Genomic DNA, 16,205 nt, shown 5'->3' on the forward strand with positions numbered 1-16,205 from the left:
TGATCTCAGTGTCCTGGGATGGAGCCCTGCATTGGGCTCTCTGCTCAGCAGGGAGCCTGCTTCCCCCCCTCTCTCTGCCTGCCTCTCTGCCTACCTGTGATCTCTCTCTCTCTGTCAAATAAATATTTTTTTAAAAAACTCTATAAATAAATAAATAAATAAATTTGGGATCTGAACCATGAAACTCCTAAAAGAAAACAAAGGCAGTATTATCTTGGGTATTTTATATATCTTGGATATAATATTTATGGACATGTCTCCTCAGGCAGGAAAACCAAAGCAAAAATAAGCTACTAAGAGTATATCAAAATAAAAAGATTTTGCATAGAGAAGCAAATCATCAACAAAACAGAAAGGATACCTAGTGGAATAAAAATAGAAATGCCATTGATCCAGTATTTCCACTACTGGGTCGTTATCCAGTGAAAATAAAATACCAATCCTGAAGATACTTGCACCCCTATGTTTAGTGCAGTATTATTTACAATAGTCAAGATATGGAAGCATCCCAAATGTCCCTTGAAAAATGCATGGGTAAAGAAGATGTGGTAAATATATACACAATGGAATACTATTCATCCATACAAAAAGAATGCGGTCTTGCCATTTGCAACAAAGTCAGTGGCCCTGGAGAACATTATGATAAGTGAGTAAACCAAAGAAAAGCAAATACCATATGATGTCGCTTATATGTGGAATTTTTTAAAAATGAGCAAACAGGCTTTAAATACAGAGAATGAACTGTGGCTTCCAGAGGGAAGATGGGTGTAGGGATAGGCAAAATAGATAAAGGGATTAAGAGGTAAAAACTCCTACTTATAAAATAAGTCAGTCATGGATATGGAAAATACAGTATAGAAAATATAGTGAATAATATTTTATGGAGACAGATGTTGATGGAACTAGTCAGGTTGAGCACTGAATTCTATACGGAATTGCTGAATTAGTATGTTGTATACCTGAAAGTAATTTAACATTGTCAATTACACTTCAGTAGTAGTGGTAGTAGTAGTAGTAGTAGTAGTATTAATAATAATAATAATAATAATGAAGTTGAGTATTTTTTTATGAGTTTCTTTGCCATTTGGTTATCCTCTTCTCAATACTATTATGTTTAGTTTACTGGTATTTTTCTTTTTCACAGTGTTAATCTGAATACAATCCTTTTTATTTCTAGTGTGTTTCTTTTCATTCACTTAACAGTGTTCTTCGATGAACATACATTTAAGAAATCATCACAAAATGAACATTACTTTCTATACGTTACTCTTTTATTGGGTTATGATTTATGTAAAATGCAATGTATAGAAGTAATCTGCAAAGTGATACGAGTTTCAAACAATGGTCACACCTATGTAACCAATATCCCAGAAAACATTTTCCTCACCACAAAAAGCTTCTTATACCTTTCTTTTTCCAGTTCCCGAATGATTTTTTGTAAAAGTGTTTCACGATTCGTCTTTCAGGTTAATGCAATTCTGTTATCCATTTTCAATGTATTATTAGTAATTTCTGTGTCCTAAGGAAATGCTGCCAACTCCACATTTTCACTCATGATCTACCTCAAATTAGTTCACATGTATAAATATAAGTAGATATTGAGGTTCATGATTTTTCAGACAGATATCTGTTCCAGTGCCACTGTTGTTTTTTTTTTAATTTTTTATTTATTTATTTGACACAGAGAGAGAAATCACAAGTAGGGAGAGAAGCAGGCAGAGGGGGAGGGAGAAGCAGGCTCCCCGCTGAGCAGAGAGCCTGATGCTGGGCTCAATCCCTGAATCCCTAGATTATGACCTGAGCCAAAGGCAGAGGTTTAATCTACTGAGCCACGCCACTGTTGAAAACACTTTCCGTTCCACATTCTGGGATTTTTCCGGAGCCTTTATTGAACCTACATTTTTCATGTAAGTCTGAGTCCATTCCTCACCTATTTGTCTCTGTTCTGCCAGTACCTCACTGTCTTAATAATAGGAGCATGTAGTAAGTCACGAAATCAGGCTTTATGAGTTTTCCAAAATATTTTCCGAGATTCTTCAGATTGCTGTGATAGAATCAGTATTGGGATTACATTCAAACTGTAGATCATTGTAAAATAATTGAGAGCTTAAAGCTTTATATTCCAATTGATCCTCTTAAAACTGTAATATGTATTTAAAAATCACTATCATTCATCTTCCAACACAAGAAGAAACTATAAACACTTCTTTTAAACTAACCCTTTCCATTCTTGTTAGATATTTCTATTATTGTATTTCCCCTTTTTTTATTCAACTGAAGTAGACATTTTCAGTCAACATTTGTTGAGATTTACCTACATATTTACAAATGAAAATTATTACTTAAAAAAAACCTAGTATCAGATTAGAATCATTAGTCACACCTGCTAGTAACAAATTGCTAGAGGGCTTCTTTTTCTGTGAACTTGCTTTCATTTTAGAAACAGCATCCAGCGTTTTCATTCCAATTTTTCTGACATTTTTTCTAAGCATTTTGAGGATATTTCACTCTCTTCTGTATTACTACTCTTAATAAATCAGAGTATTTATCCTAATTTTTCAGGTTTATCATCTGTCTATACTGTTCATGTTTTTGAAGTTTTTCTATATTTTTTGTTTCTCAGTTTTGCTACCACATTTCTAGGTGTAGATTTCTTCTCACTTATCTCATTTGGGAATTTTCCTATTTCCTGAAACTAAATTTTCAAGTCTTTTATCTTTTCCTGGGAAATAGTCAAGCATCGTTTTATTAAGACACCCCTGATAACCCAAGTAGTATGGCTTCCTAACATTTTGGATAATGAGTTCTGAAATAGCAGGAAATTACATTCCATCTATTTAAATGTTAAAATATAGTAATTCACTTCCCACCTATTAATTAAACCCATCCAATTTTTCTAAATATCATTAAGATAATTTAAGCACCTCTATAACAATGTCCCTTTGACTTTTGCCAGATACAAAATATTCCTAACATCAATTATCTATTTTGGCATTTGATGAACTCATCCGTGTGTTTATTTCTGTACAAGTGTAATAATAGTGAGCAAGTGGTTGTAAAGTAATACTAGAAGATTATTAAAGAGATATGGAAATAATAACCACTTTTCAGTAAAAGAGCTAAAAATGATGCAATTAACAAGTATTTTCTATCATTAAAACAGTGCCTAAGTAAAATCTCTTGGTTGCTCTTTGGTGTTACTGAAGCTTAGCAGAATATAGTTACAGTACTGAGTAAAACGGGTATTTCTCAGCATTCATTTACATCCCAATAAAGAGATCTTGTAGAAAACATTATTTTTGCAGTTAAAACTCAAAATAAGAAGGCAAAGCCACCACATTCTCAAAACTACAGGAAGGCAAATTATCAGAAAGAAAAACAAATACATAATGTGACTACATATTTACTTCCCTTGTCATTATTCCCTAATAACTTCAGCCTGCAATGGCAATTAAATCTTTGGGTGTGATGTTTCTGTCAAGGTCATGCTCATCCTCACCTCAATTTAGGCGTGGGATATAATTCTGTACTAAGATTTGGTGTGCAGTATGTGGAAGCTGCTTTTACAAATTATGTAGAATTTGAGTTCCCAAATCTTTCAAGCCTTCCTATATTTGCTTTGGCATTTAAGTCTGTGAACAAAACATTTACCAATCCCTCCTTCATCATTTTCAGATATTCTAAGGTAGCCAATGATTTTGCTGTATTAACTTGATCATCTTTGACCACCCTCCCCACTCCCAGTTAAATGGCTGTCAGTCTACTAAACAAGATGCTTCTCTAGGCTTTCAAAAACCATTATATGATATGAAAAGCTCAAGCTTTATATAAACAATGATAGAGCCATGATTTTGTTTAAGTTTCCAAGAAAAGGAAAAGATTATGTATAGTGATAGGGTCACATGCACGGCCAATCTTACTTTTATAGGCATTAATTCTAGTGAATATGCTTTATCACTTCAATTTTTTTCTCCTTATGCTTTATCACTCCTAATGTCTTCTCCTAAACTCCTCCTAATCTGATTTTCATAGTAATTTCAGCCTTAGATGCTTTACTTACAGACTTTGACAATTTTCATAAACATAGAGGGAAAAAGAAAATGATGGGAGAAATTCAGAGCTTCTAAAACCTGCAGGATGATATCAAATAGTTTCACATACATAAAATTGGAATACCAGAAGAAAAAGTAAGAATATGTAACAGGAGTATTTAAAGACAAAGAGTCTTGAAATTTTTTATAAATTAATGACAGTTCCCCAATGACAATTCCAAGAGATTCTGTGAATAACAAGGATGAATGTCAAACAAAAATAAACACGTAGACATATCTTACTGAATTTGTTGAACACAAAGAAAACAAAAATTCCTGAAGGCATTCAAGAAAAAAAGATACTACATAATCAAAAATAAAAATTATAGTTTTCTCTACTCATTGATAATTTTATTTCCTTTTACTCAAGTAGTCTCACTTATCAAATCAACATTTTGTTTGCCGGTTTTTTTATTGCTGTATTTTTTAAATAAAGGGACCATATTGAAACGTTTCCATTTAGTTTATTTTATCTCCTAAAACCTACTAATTTAGTTGAGAAGGTCTACAATCCTCATAAAAATGGTTATAAAAGGAAAAGACATAGAGGAAGAATCCTGATCACCAGAACTGAGGGGAACAGCACCACAAAGGTGGAAGGGAAAAATGCAGATTTAAGGAAGACTATTTTAAGTTACTAGATCAAGATGTGGGAAAATTCTCTGAAAAGGCAGAAAACTGCCTTTTTGGAATATATTACTGAGGGAAAGGGACTGAATATTAACAGAAAGATGCATTTTGTGTGTATGTGTATGGAAATCTCATAAACTTCTTTTTATTACTATCTAATTTTTAAAAGAATTTCAACAACTCTATTACTCTGTAATATTTTTACATTATCTGAAAAAAGTCAAGCTACTCAAATCAGTTTAAAACTATTGGGGTCCCTGGGTGGCTCAGGCGTTAAGCGTCTGCCTTCAGCTCAGGTCATGATCCCAGGGTCCTGGGACAGAGTTCTGCATCTGGCTCTCAGTTCAGTAGGAAGCCTGCTTCTCCCTCTCCTCCTGCCCCTCCCTGCTTATGCTCTCTGTCACTCTGACAGATAAATAAAATCTTTAAAAAAAAACAACAAACCTGTCAAGATAGGAGATCGTAAATTGATGAAACACTAGTGGCACAAGACTTCATTAATGTGAATTTATTTATTTGCAATTCAACTAGAAAACCATCTATTTGTCAAAAGAATTTGGAAATTACAAGTGTATGTAACATTTAAAGTCTTAAACTGAGAATTAGTAGGTTTAGAGAGTTTTAAAATCTTCTTAAAAAACTGTACCTGTGAGGCACCTGGGTGACTCAGTGGGTTAAGCCTCTGCATTTGGCTCAGGTCATGATCCCAGGGTCCTTGGATCGAGCCCCACATGGGACTCTCTGCTCAGTGGGGAGCCTGCTTCCCTCTCTCTCTCTGCCTGCCTCTCTGCCTACTTGTGATCTCTGCCTGTCAAATAAGTAAATAAAATCTTTAAAACAACAACAACAAAAACAGTACCTGTTGCAGGTGTTAACTAAACTTATTTCGGTGACTATTTCATTGTACATACAAATAGTGAATCGCTACATTGTATACCTGAAATATGTCCACTAATTTTGCATATGATGAAAGTACTGCCTATTGAATTATTGAACCGAGTGGCCAGGAAACTGGAATAATGTAAAACCTTCCAATATAGGAATTTTGAGCCACTGAGAGAGTTTTTCAAAATACTGAAAAAGAACTAAACTGGGACCACAGAGTTTCCCCACTCAATAAGTCGGGGTCTGGACAACAGAAAATCGTACTCCTATTTTGAAAATGAATTAGAGATAATGAACATATTTATTACAATCAATTTTATCTGTTAACTAATCATGTACAAGAAAGAACATATTTTATAATGTATATTATAGTGTATTATATTTAGAACAAGAAAAATGTTTCTTGTTTGTTTTCTTGATAACAACCATTTTGTAAGGTGATCAATCATTATGATTCTTATTTACACTTCCTTGTCAATTACTGGTATTAAGCGTCTTTTCATACACCTGTTGGCCAGTCATAGGTCTTTGGAGAAATGTCTTCAGTTCCCTTGTCCACTTCTTTAGCTAGCTAGGTACTAATTTGTAGGAGTTCCTCAAATATTTTAGAAAAACACTCCTTATCAAATACATAGTTTACAAATATGTTCTCTCATTCTGCAGGTTACCTTTTCCCTTTGTTGGCTGTTCCCCATGCAGAAGCCTGTAACTCTGTTGTCGTCCCACTTCTCTATTTTTACTTTTTTTGCCTGTGCTTTCAGCTTCATAACCATTAAATCATTGCCAAAGATCCATGTCTGTCGACTTCCACCCTGTTTTTCTTAGTAGTTTCACAGTTTTGGGTCTTATGTTTAGGTCTTTAATCATTTTTAGTCAATTTTCATACAGATGGCTTCTTAACATTGACCAAACCAAAAGGCATTTAAGTGATGACTTATGGTATTAAAATCAAATTTCAATCTGTAGTTGCCAGGCCCAAATATCATATAGACAATTAAGATTATCTCAGATATTAATAATACCACCATCACCATCCAATGAAAAAATCCAGGGTCATTCGACTGAAACTACAAAACTACAATCTATTTGTTTAGAAAGTATAGAATACCAGACAGAAGTTTTTATATCCAATCTTTAAAAGATGGGGGGAGCCATGGGAATGGAATAAATATACATAAAAAGGTGAAATTAGGGGTGCCTGGGTGGCTCAGTTGGTTAAGCCGCTGCCTTTGGCTCAGGTCATGATCCCAGGGTCCTGGGATCAAGTCCCGCATCGGGCTCCTTGCTCAGTGGGGAGCCTGCTTCTCTCTCTGCCTCTCCCTGCCGCTCTGCCTGCTTGTGCTCTCCCTCTCTCTCTCTCTGACAAATAAATAAATAAAAATCTTTAAAAAAAAAAGGTGAAATTATTTTTTCCTTTTAGACTACTCTTGAAGGAAACTAGGTAAAGGCTAGAGCTGAATCAGGTATAGTGGTAAAGGTGAAGCTATACGGAGTCAAGTGAAAATGATAACACAGCCTATCAAAATGTGTGGAATGCAATCAAAGCCATGCTCAGAAAAGAGAAAATTAGAGCACTCAATAATTATATGAGAAAAGAAGAGAAACATCTCCAGTTAATTACTACAGGTTCTATCTTCAGAGACTAGAAAAAGAAGAACCAACAAAACAGAATGAAGAAGCATAAAATGGGGGAAATAAAACATTAGACTAAAAACCAAAGTGATAAGCAACAGAAAATGCTCATAAACTATCCATGCAACAAAAACTGGTTCTTTGAGGGCAACCAAACTTAAAAATTATTCGTCAAATGGATTATAAAAGTCAGAGAAGACCCAAAACAGAAATAAGTGCTTTGACATCACTAGACAAACCTCAATAAATACTCCAAAAAACATTATAACCATAAATAGGACATACAACTATGTGAATTGTACCCATGTTATTGAAAGATGAAAGAATAAAGAGTTCTATAACAGTGCTCGCTTCGGCAGCACATATACTAAAATTGGAAAGAGTTCTATAACAAAGAACTGTAGCTCTGAATAATTTGAATTTGTAATTAACAAAAATTTTCAAAACAAAACCCTCCAAGAGGTACAGATGATTTGTATGGAGGTTATTTCCAGAAAAACACAAAAGACTTTGACACTTGGCTTCAGGAAAGAAAGTAAGTTCCTAACTGTCCTGGTTTACTCCTTATACAAGGCTGCTGCTGCCATAAAAATGCAGCAGATATTGGAGCAGGAGATACTGGTGCATCTGGGTGATGTAGTCAGTTGGGCATCCAACTTTTGGTTTCAGCTTGTGATCACAGGATTGTGGGATTGAACCCCGTGCTCAGCATGGAGTCTGCTTGGGATTCTCTCTCCCTCTGCCCCACCAGCTCATGCCCCTCTCTCTAAAGTAAATAAATACATCTTTAAACAAACCTACAAAAGAAAATGCAGATATCTCATACACCTGCAACTCCTATGACACTGTATGTGAATTAACTGGAATTTGAATTAAAACTCTTAAAAAATGTAGGATATATCATATATACATACAATATGTTGAGTGAAGTCTCTGGCTAAAATTCGAATTTACAGTTTACTTCCTAGTAGTTATACAAAAGATAAGTGTAAAATAACTGGTTACTTATTTTTGAAATAACATAAAATGAATACAGATTTCGAGATATATTCATTAGTAAAGAAGATTGCCTGTGTGTCATCAGATCAAGTGGGGTAAAGGTGAAGGATAATCTCTTAGCGATAATAAATGCTTTTAAGTGAGTAATGTAAATGAGCATTTTAATTCATCTCTGAAATTTTTAATAGATTCTAGCTTTGAAAAAAACACAGACAGAAGTATAAAAGTATAAAACTTTATGCAATTTCAAAGATGAAGACCAGTCAAAGACCTCCAAAGGAACATAAAAACAAGATAATCTACAGAATTCAAAATGCAGTACTTGCAGAGTAAGTAAATTAAATCTGAGAGATCCTTCCCCCCTTTTCCTTCTCTGATTTTTGTGGTCAAGAGTGTGATTAACAATAATCTGTATTTCAACCTATTTAGCACATGGATAGGTTTGGGTATCCCACCATAGGAAAGTCACTTTTCAATCCAAGAAAAAGCATCATGAAAGTTCTAACTAAATACTAATGTTGGCTATTATAAAATCAAATCATAGGATCTGTGGCCTTTCATAAAATACCACTTTGACCAGGGAGACTGTTAGGTATAATGAACTATTTCAGTTGCATTTTGTTTGTAAATAAACACATTAATTGTTGTCATTACTGAAAGAGGGACATCTAAAAGTCAAAATTGTTTACCAAAACTCTACCATCTATAATGAGTATGCTCAGATTATTTTTCTCTCAAGTCTAAAATACTGAAATGTTATTAAAGCAAATACATATAAAACATACTATAAAACACTACTGTGGGGACGCCTGGGTGGCTCAGTTGGTTAAGCGGCTGCCTTCAGCTCAGGTCATGATCCCAGAGTCCTGGGATCGAGTCCCACATCAGGCTCCTTGCTCGGCAGGGAGCCTGCTTCTCCCTCTGCCTCTGCCTGCCACTCTATCTGCTTGTGCTCACTCTCGCTTTCTCTCTCTCTCTCTGACAAATAAATAAAATCTTAAAAAAAACAAAAACAAAAACAAAAAAAACACTACTGTGTTCCTTTTCTCAACCTCATGAAAACCTAACATGAAAAAAAGTCACAAAAATAGTTCTCTTAATACAGTATTAGAGTAGAAATGATGAAAATAAATCAGTCAAATAAAAACAACACAATCTAAAATCGTAAAGAAATTCTGCTTCCTTAACTACTTAAAAAAATAACAGCATTTTGATTTTAAGATAAAGACAAATCTTAGAGAAATTATTCCTATTATGGTAAGAACATTTAACATGAAATCTTCCCTCTTAAATGGTTTGAGTACACTAACAGCACTGATAGCTACAGGCGCTAGGTTGTACAGCAGATCTCTAGAATTTATTCACTTTGCAGAATGGAAACTTTGTGCCCCTTGACTAAGTTCTCACCACTCTTCCCCACCAGGTTCTAGTAGCCACCATTTTACTCCCTGCTTTTATGAGTTTGAATATTTTACATATCTCATCTAAGTGAGAGCACACAGTATTTGTACACCTGTGACTGGTTTATTTTACTTAACAAATAACTATTTTTTTGAAGGAGGGCTTCTTTCAGATTTGAGTATTTTTCAGATATACATATTTCCCTTATAGATTTCTCTTGATAAGTCTTTTTTTTTTTTTTTGACAGAGATCACAAGTAGGCAGAGAGAGGGGGAAGCAGGCTCTCCGCTGAGCAGAGAACCTGATATGGGGCTCGATCCCAGGACCCTAGGATCATGACCTTAGCCGCAGGCAGAGGCTTTAACCCACTGAGCCACCGAGGCACCCCTTGATAAGTATTTCTTAACTAACTTATTTAGTGCTTCTTTTGGAGGGATTACATTTGTTTCCATGCCTTGTACCCATGTTTTCCTGGGCTCTTGGATGCTCTTTGCTCCTGCATCCATTAAAGTGTCTACAACTGCACTCAGTCTGTCAGTGTCTCACCCATCATTTTCCACTTGGTTCTCTGCCTCTCTAATCTTTTACTCTGGGTTCTTTTCATCACTTCATTCTCTATAGCAGAGAATCTGAGCTATTTGGCTTCTAGACCTGGATGTTTCAACTAAAACTGTTTCACCTCAAAGAAAGAATCTACTCAGAATACTGTACTCGCTTCTATACTCTTCCTAAATTCTCAGCGCTCTGGCTGTTCTCCTATGCTATCACGTGTTAGTTGTTATCATTCAGATTTTCCATTCATGCATTATGTACTGCTTTGTGTGATACAAACTATTCCTACATAGCTGGAGGTAGAATTCATAAAATATTTAAAATACTTATTCACCAAATGTTTTTGAATGCTTACTAATTATTTAGTATATATTTACTGAGCACATACTAAATGGCTGTTACTCTTCAAGGTATATGACAATGAGATAAAAAATTACTCTTTATATATATATATATATATATATATATATATATATATATATATATAAAATTTATTTATTTGACAGAGATCACAAGTAGGCAGAGAGGTAGGCAGGGGGTGGGGGGTGGGGGAAGCAGGCTCCCCGCAGAGCAGAGAGCCTGATGTGGGGCTCGATCCCAGGACCCTGAGATCATGACTGGAGCCAAAGGCAGAGGCTTAACCCACTGAGCCACCCAGGTGCCCCTTTTTTCCTCTTTTTAAGATAGTTTTTTTAATATTATTTTATTGTCAACTTGCTGTTAACATGATTTAAAATATAAATTCCATTAATATCTCATATTGCATTTATGAAGCTAAATATAGTGAGTTGTTTCCAACCTCAAATCTGGTCCCCTATATACATTCCAAAATATTTATTCTGTAAAAAAAAATACATGTTTTCAACTACAATCTCCAAATAAATAAAAGATTTGGGGGGGAGAGGAGAGCAGGGGGTAGCTTTATTTTTTTAATTGGACCTAAAAATTAATAATTATTTTTTAGAAGCTTTTTATTTTAATTCAAGGCAGTTAACACCCAATGTTATATTAGTTTCAGGTGTACAATATAGTGATACAACACTTAACTTACATATATTGCCTGGTGCTCATCAGGACAAGTGCCCTCCTTAATCCCTATCACCTATGACCCCCAACCCCTGACCCTGTCCCTTTTGGTAACTATCAGTTTGTTCTCTGTAGTTTTGAGTCTGCTTCTTGCAGAAATAACTCTATTCTTTTTTTTTCTTTTTCTTTTTTTTTTTTTTAAGATTTTATTTATTTGACAGAGAGAGATCACAAGTAGACAGAGAGGCAGGCAGAGAGAGAGAGGGGGAAGCAGGCTCCCTGTGAGCAGAGAGCCTGATGCGGGACTCGATCCCAGAACCCTGAGATCATGATCTGAGCTGAAGGCAGAGGTTTAACCCACTGAGCCACCCAGGCGCCCCAAATAACTCTATTCTTACAAAACATATATTCTTGTGTGGGGCATGAACTAAAAACTATAAATATACATATGTGATAAATATTCTATAATAGAAAATAGAAAAGGTAAGAAAATAGTGATAAGAAGTGAACTTTTATTTTTAATTTTATTTAAAATCAATTAGTTCACATATAGTTTATTATTTGTTTCAGAAATATAATGAAAGAAAAAAGTCATTTGGAACTTAAATGCAAAGACTTATTGAATTTAAATAAACCAAGTAGGTTTTATTAAAAAAAGAATAGTGTACTTTTTAGATTACGATAATTACAGGACTGCTCTTTGTGGAGATCAACAGGAGCACCTTAGATGAAGTGAGGCACTGAACTATTTAGGGGAAGATAATATTACACAGACACAAAGAAAGTGCAAAAAATCCAGGAGTAGGAGATGGTGTGTTTTCTAAGATAATAGCAAAAAGGCCAGTGTGGTGGAAAGAAACTATTAAGGGTGCTAACAGAGGTTTAGGGTACAGAACACGTATGGAATTAAAGGTCATAGTAATAATAGGGGATTTCGTTTTAGTTGTGAAAAGTTATTAGAAAGTGATACAATAGGGTTGAATGCTTCAGAAATATTTCTTTGACTGTTTTGTTGGTAACAGACTGGAAGAGGTAAAAGAAAAAGCATTCCAAAGTCATTTATTTTCCACTTTTCTCCTTTTGGGCTCTGAGCAATGCTTAAACTCAATCAGGATCATATTGAATTTTCTTGGGCATATCATGAGAAAGATAGATCTCAGAGGTTTATATTATTTTTGTGCTCACTTACAGTATTTTCCTGATGACGGAAATGACATGTAAAATGTTAATATAAGTAATAACATTAGTAACAGCCTATCATAGATTAATCTGTGGGCTGTATTCACAAATTTGTGTTTTGAAAATTGAAAACAAAGGATTCGATACTATGTGTCATTAATATGGGAATGCATAAGATAAGTCACATTTGTTGAGCATTTTTATTTTATTTACTTTTTTAAAAGATTTTATTTATTTATTTGACAGAGAGAGATCACAAGTAGACGGAGAGGCAGGCAGAGAGAGAGAGAGAGGGAAGCAGTCTTCTTGCCGAGCAGAGAGCCGGATGCGGGACTCGATCCCAGGACCCTGAGATCATGACCCGAGCCGAAGGCAGCGGCTTACTTAACCCACTGAACCACCCAGGCGCCCTGTTGAGTATTTTTAAGTACTAACTACTATAGTAAGAGATTATCTTTATTTTAAATCGCTGTCCCAGGTTCCAATTGTTATGCTCATTTTTTTGGCAAAGAGGGAGAGATTAGAGAGTTCACGTGACATTGTCATGATTACACAATTACTAAATGTGAGTCAGAGTTTGAATTTGGGAAGAGACCATGCTCTAAACCATTACATTCTAGTGTTTTCCAATGCAGAAAAACAAAACTAAACTAATCGTCATAAATAGAGAGCTGAATTTCCTCAGTTAGTTTTTCTCCTAATCGTGCAAACCTGGTAATTTTCTTATTTCCTATTTTATTTATTTATTTATTGTTTATTTTATTTTAAAAGATTTTATTTATTTATTTGACAGAGAGATCATAAGTAGGCAGAGAGACAGGCAGAGAGAGAGGGAAGCAGGCTCCCTGCTGAGCAGAGAGCCCAATGCGGGGCTTGATCCCAAGACCCTGAGATCATGACCCAAGCCAAAGGCAGAGGCTTTAACCCACTGAGCTACCTAGGTGCTCCTTCCTATTTTATTTAATTTGTAGTTACATTTAATGACAAAACATTGAGTTATTTCTTTAAAGATTTATTTATTTATTTAGAGAATGGGAGAGAGAGGGAGAGAGGCAGCAGAAGCAGGAGGGGCAGAGGGAGAGAGAGAATCTCAAGCAGGCTCCATGCTGAGTGTGGGGTCCCATGTGGGGACCAATTTCAAAACCTGAAATCATGATCCAAGAGTCAGATGCTTAAACAACTACACCACTCAGGCATCCCAAAACCTTAGGTTATTTTAAGTAGTGGTTCTTCGGAATCATTTAAGCATCTTAAGGGTTACTGAAATACATTCTTTTCATTAAAATGTATTGACTTTTGGAGACTTCACATACATTTGAAAAAAAAAATTATTGAAGGTTAAGTATTTTCTCACTTCACATTTCATTTCTTGGAAAAAATAAGCCCTCAACTCCCACCATTCCCTGGTGTTCACATCCAACCTGCCCCTTAGGAGAAGTCAAGGAGGCATCCTGGCCTGAAAGCATTTGTAAGGTAAAAGTGCAGAGGCTAACGTGAGACCAAAGAAGCAGGAGAAAGGGTAAGGCCTCCACTATAGAGAGAAAAAGGCTGTTACTTCTTCCTCTGGTCCAAGGTACTTCCTCTGGGCAAACTCAGCCCAGGTACACTACCAGCACAGCTCCGTGGTCATTAGTCCAATGAGCGGTCATATTTGTCCTTCTACACAAGAAGACCAAGGGACCAGACTTCTCCCCATGACTGTGAGGACCCCCATCCTCTCCTAACTGAAGTCATGTTAGACACCTCACTTATATGCATTCCAGAAGAGAAATGAAGATGGGGGTAATTAGAAAAGAAAGAATTAAGCTGGGTCACACAACAGAACCTAAGGTGTCTAAAGAATCAGCCCCAATTCCTAGACAAGACTGATCTATAGCCCCACAGTCTGATTCATGCATTCACACCAGTGTGTCTGCACTCACAAAAAAGTTCAGACGACTTATAGAGAAACCACATACAGAATTCTTTCTTTAAAACCTTTTTTTTAAAAGGCTTTATTTATTTATTTGACAGAGATCACAAGTAGGCAGAGAGGCAGGAAGAGAGAGAGGGAAGCAGGCTCCCTGCTGAGCAGAGAGCCCGATGCAGGACTCGATCCCAGGACCCTGAGATCATGACCTGAGCCAAAGGCAGCGGCTTAACCCACTGAGCCACTGAGGCACCCCGGATAAATCTTAAAAAAAAAATCAGAACCTAGACCATCATTTAGGATCAAAGAGTAAAATTCATCACTATGAATATTCCAAAGCTGCAAAAAAGCCAAAACCAAAACCAAAACAAAACAATAAAACACAGTTCCTTTAACACTAGGTACAGACAAAGAAATGAGAGAAATTTTTCTGGAAGAGTTCGAAGTGCCAGTGCAGCACTCTACTGGTATGCAGGGTTAACCAGCAACTAATACTGACAAATGCTCAGCCAGCCCTCATTCAACAACTATTTTTCTGGAAGTAATGAAAAATAGAGTGTACACATGAAAACACAGAAGGGGCAAGAGAGACAAAAGACAGGCAAGAGAATTTTTCACAGAAAAATCAATCTGAAAGCGAGAAGGAATATACAATCAAGGAAGGGAAGATAGAGCCTAAACCACATATTCTGTAGAAAACTAAAACACAATGTGAAAAATCTTATGGTTTGTTTTGTTTTTTGTTCATTTTGTTTTTTTATAAAAAATTGTCTTCCTTGGTTGAAAAGAAAAACCTGGATTCCAGCCAGGATGAGATATTCTAAACACAAAGAAAACTCAGATTACCAAAATAATTTGAAACATGTCTCCCTTAAAAATTGTACTGTAATGACCAATTTTTGTGGGAGTGCAAGGTTCCATTTTAATTATAAATCTGACAGGGGCAATAGCAGAGCCTTCTGAAGAAGATTTATGAAGAAAGAACCAAGCAACAGGCTTACACTTAACATTGTGTGTCTCCTAAAGGTAAGTGAAACTATTTCCATTAAAAGTATATGCAACAGAGCATCAAAGAAGTAATGCAGACAGATGGAAAGTTATGTGAGTACATGACTGAGGCAGTAGAAGTTTCTATATTAACCCCAACATGAAACAGTAGAATGCAGGCTTAAGAACATAGATAATGGTGTCAGACTGCCCAGATTCAATCAGTACATCACTTACACAATGTGGAAAAAAAACGGGCAAGATACTCAACTATCTTTGCATCCATTTCTCCACTGATAAAATAAGTATTATAGTATGGACCTGACAGAGTTGTCATAAACATAACAGAATACGTATGTGGAACATTTAACTCAATTCCTGATAAAGAGTAAATTACAATGAAAATTAGATGGGATGATGATGCTATGTCTTTTTTTTAAATTTTGATTGATTCTATTTATTCTTTCTCATTAAAGATAAAATTTCTGGCATTTCTACTCCTCTTGTGTTTTTAGAGGTAATTTATGTATTAAGTTAGGAAACTCCAAAGAAACATTTTATTTTTGCCTCAGTCTGTATATATTAACCATTCTAAACATATTGTAAGCAATGCATGTTTTAAATTTAGTTAAAGTATCTAGACATTATCTCTTTAATTTTTAGGTATTTCCTGCAGCAGTAAGTAGATGGCACTGGATAAATCTGTAGAAAAACAGGAGGAAGAAAAAGGGTAGGAGGGAAGGAGGGAGAAAGAGAGAGGAAAAGTGAATTAACACTAATCTAAAGTATTTAATATATGTAAGAAACAAAACAAAACAAAATAAAACCGGGGCGCCTGGGTGGCTCAGTGGGTTAAAGCCTCTACCTTTGGCTCAGGTCATGATCCCAGGGACCTGGGATCTAGCCCCGCATCG

This window comes from Lutra lutra, chromosome 5 (assembly GCF_902655055.1).
Source record: "Lutra lutra chromosome 5, mLutLut1.2, whole genome shotgun sequence".
In the NCBI taxonomy this organism is placed as follows: Eukaryota; Metazoa; Chordata; class Mammalia; order Carnivora; family Mustelidae; genus Lutra; species Lutra lutra.